This window comes from Corvus brachyrhynchos, unplaced genomic scaffold (genome assembly GCF_000691975.1).
Source record: "Corvus brachyrhynchos isolate BGI_N302 unplaced genomic scaffold, ASM69197v1 scaffold126, whole genome shotgun sequence".
Lineage (NCBI taxonomy): Eukaryota > Metazoa > Chordata > Aves > Passeriformes > Corvidae > Corvus > Corvus brachyrhynchos.
In genome coordinates, this window is record NW_008239283.1 from 6,497,236 (window position 1) to 6,501,142 (window position 3,907).

At 54.6% G+C, this 3,907-nt stretch overlaps 1 protein-coding gene across 2 annotated transcripts in view; it reads left to right on the plus strand.

Moving 5' to 3' along the window:
- Nucleotides 1-951: 951 nt before the first annotated feature.
- The window catches only part of STEAP3 (STEAP3 metalloreductase), a 24,652-nt gene continuing 21,696 nt past the window's right edge, over nt 952-3,907 (plus strand). The window contains exon 1 of one of the 2 annotated variants that reach the window (XM_017740206.1): nt 952-1,162. The gene's annotated coding sequence lies outside the window, so the exon portion shown is untranslated. The remainder of the gene's footprint in view (nt 1,163-3,907) is intronic. The other variant, XM_017740205.1, reaches the window with a different exon arrangement.

A 3,907-nucleotide genomic window follows, 5' to 3' on the forward strand; every position in this document is an offset into this window, starting at 1 on the left:
GAGACAAGCCCCGGCGGGGAGCATCTCTAAAAGGTCTCCTCCGTGAAGGGCCGATAAATGACACTTTTCCCCGAAAAGCCAGGCAGTTGAGAAGGCGATAACCTGCCGGGAGCTGATTAGCAGCAGGAAGCCGTTTTCTGGTAGCGCCACGTTAACTGTACTTACCCAGGGATGCTGCCAGAGCCCCAGGAGGGAGGGGAGTAATGGGGCCCATCCAGAAGCTGTATCCAGCATAGCCCAGGTGCGCATAAACCCTCTATGGACACTTCCAGCCCAGACATCCTGCTGAGCACCCTGGCAAGCACAGTTGTGACAAGGCAGTGGCAAGGAGGATGCTGGGGCTGAAGTGTCCGGCACAGCTGTGCAGTCACCCAAACTCGGCCACATCTCACCTCAAAAGCCTGGTCCAAAAACCAGGCATTTCAGTGGCATTTCTGGATCATCAGTGGGAGACATGCAGCTGATGGCATGACTGGTGTGGCTACAGACCAGACTTTTAGCCCCCCCACAGCCTTCAGGTGGGAGAAGTACCCCCACAGCCCACCCTGGTATATTCTGAGAGGGACAGAGCAGTGCTTTGGCATGCCTGAAACCTGCCAAGAGGCTGCTTCCCTCTGCCTGCTCCCTCCTGGCAGCTCCATGAGGATTCAGCCAGAGCTGCCAGGTGTCTGCATCACTCCCAGTCCTTCCAGGTAACCCAGCAAGGTCAAATGACAGCATGAGCTACCACTTCTTCACCCAAAAAGACACTGTGTGCCCAGCTCTGACTTCACAGAGCCATCAATCTTCCCACATCCCACTTTTGCAGTCCCCAACTCATTCCCCTGCACGAGCTCTCTGTTTCACAACTGTCCCAGACTAACTCCTGGCCTCTGCTCACTGGCAATAATTAACCACGTTATCTCCACCTCCATTGTGCATGTACACTGTACATGTTCCAGCCTCTCGGCTCCTTTCTGAGCTTGGCATTTTCAGCATCCCCGGGTCATGTGCCAGTCCAGAGCAGACAGAACTCTGTTGTGCTGATAACCCAATTTCCCAACCCAAACGGTACCACTGGGCCCCAAGAAAGCAGATTCCAGCCCAAAACACAGCTTTGGGACAGCCAGAGGAGGAGCTACGTTTACTGACTGCCCTGCCAAATAGGTTTGGTTTCCCAGCGGTAAGTTTGCCACTTATTACCTCTGGATTTCAGGGGCAAGCTGAGCCATTCCCTTGCTGTGACATTGCGAGGGGCGGGGTGAGGCGGTGTCCCCAAACTCTGCTTTTGTCACAGCATCTGCTCAGGTGCAGCCACTGCTGCCCAGCACTTCTGCATCCCCAGTGGCCTCTGGGTGCACACCAGCCCTTGGGCTGGCACATGATGCACCCAACAGAGCCGGCAAGGGGGAAGGGGCATGGGAAGGCTCAGGGACCACTGCCTTTGTGTCTGGGTACAGCAAAGCCTGGGAATGCCCTGGGTCACCCCCCTTATTGATTGGGTGCAGGGCAGGAGCTGAGCCAGCCTGGTGCACCCCTCCATGCTGTCACCTCGGATGGCTCGAGCCCCCCCAAGACACAGTGTGGGACATGGGGACTCCCCATGGCTTCCTGCCCCGGCAGCCAGGAGCTGTCGAGGTTCATCTGCTCACCGGGGCCATTGTGCCAGCACACGGGCACTGGTGGGGCCTGGCAGCCCCAGCCCTGAGCAGATCTAAAGCAACTCCCTGTCCCCACGGAGGGGAAGGACAGGGAGGAGGGGGTGCAGGTGCCATTGCAGCAGAGATGCTGGCAGGACACAGCCAGCTGGGCACAGGGGCACAGATGGTGCTGCCAGAGAGCTGCAGCTCTGACCAGCAAGTGATGGGCCAGGAAAGAGGATTGCTGCGAGAAGAACAGTCCAGATGACACAATGAAAAGCCCCTGCTCAGGACCAGCAAAGAAATAGGGGGAAAAACCCCAGATATACACATGGAAACACTGGCCAAGTCCAGCATGATCCTGGCACATTGGGTCTCTCAGGGTAGGAGAGAAATTAAGCCAATTTGCAAGCCTATGTCAGGTCCCTCATCAGGAAGAGAGCTCCCAAGGGAATCTTTTGAACAACCAATAAAGCCAGTCAAGGTTTGGGAGCTGAGAAGGCTTTATCTCTCCTGCTGAGAGGGCTGCAGGAAATATGGAGCTGCAGGACTCCAACTGTCCAGCAAACAGGCGGCCTGGACAGGGCCAGCCACAGGTTTGAGAATAGGGAGACAGGTATAAAACGAGTGCTCATTCTGAGGCACTTCTCTGGAACAGAAAGGTGTAAAAACAGAGGGTGTTTCCGGTGGAAGGTTTGCTAATTTGCAGAAAAGGAAGTGCAATCTAAAAAAGGAGAAGTAGATTTCAGCACTTCCAGAGGGTTGGTCATTACCCACAGGAGTGATCATACTGCCATGGCAGCAGCCTTGCCCTGTGCAGGGACAGGGGGAGACCCACACAGTGCAGAGACCTGAGAGAGCAAAGAGGAATCTATAAGATGAATTGCAATGACCAAGGCAAACAAGCCAACAACTACAGGTTCTGTAAATAAATTTAAAGGAAAAATTTGTCCTTTACATACTGTGGGAGAGTAGGTAACAATATACAGAAGTCACAGGAGAGTTCTTTCCTTCAGTCTCCACAAAGAGCTGAATGTGGCATATAAATTATCACCATGATAGGCATGAGGAGGCAGGGGCCACAACAGGCAAGAAAGGGCTAAGGAGTAATCTGGTTCTCTCAACTTCATTCAGTCACAGATGGCCTTTGCAGAGGTGTGATGAAGTCCAACTATCCCAATGATCCTCCTTCTCCTAACCATTCCAACTGTCCAATACCCAGGGAACTCACAGCATCTCAAAGTTTGCAGCTTGAACATCCCAAACTTCTGGAGCTCTCTCTTATCCAGGGTCCAGTCACTGGGAGACACCAATGGGAACTTTCCTCAGTAATCCCACATCTTTGTTGCAGACAAATATCTGCAGATTTCTGTATCTCCCACCCCATGGATGTGAGAGGTGGAGAGTACCTGTGCAAGCTGGGACAGCCCTGGCGGGTATCTGGCCCCATTTGCAGGCAGCACAGAGACCAGAGAGAGGGAACATCTTCATAGGACAGTGGTGAGAATGGGCTGAGATAGTTAAAATCACAGCCTGCCCAGGAGAGAGAAAAAAAGTGGGGCTTGTTTCATCCCAGGAAGACATATGCCATGTGCAAGGAGGACACAGAGGGAATGGCAGTCGGCAAAGATTAGGAAAACCCTTCTGACTGCAGGGGCAGTGAAGCACTTAAGGCTGTTTAGAGGGGCTGCACATCCCTCTGCCCGGGCTTCAAACGCACACTGCAACCACATCCCCCCAGCTATGCCACGGTTCGGGAACGGATGAGACAATCCCTTCAGGTCCTTTCCCTCCGTGCTCCTCTCCTCCACTGAGTGAGCAGACCAAAGCTCCAGAGAGATTTGTTTTCGAGTCCCTGTGGTTTTGCCCCAGTGCTTTTGTCTGGAGACACTCCCTTTGGTGCCCGCTCCCGCGGCTTTGGGAGCGTGCTGCCGCCGCTCTATCGGAGCGGGGCCGTGTGGCCGTGTTGGGGTGGGACAGCTCTTTCCCAGCGTGGGGGGAAGAACCATTATCTGCTCCACGGCTCTCGGCACAGCTTTTCAGAACAAGTGCATGGCCCCTGATAGCAGGGGCAGAGGCGCAACAAGCCGCACCCGCCCATTAAAATGAGACACCGGCTGGCTCTGAAATGCGTTTATAAATAGAGAATTAAGGTCTGCCTTCGACTCCTGTCTGTAATGGACACGGCGGCCCGGCTGCCCTGGCAGCGATGCCCTCCTGCTCGCGTGTGTTTAACCTGGGCATGGCAGTGACGCCCGGGCAGCACAGCGGGGACGGGGCCGGGGGTC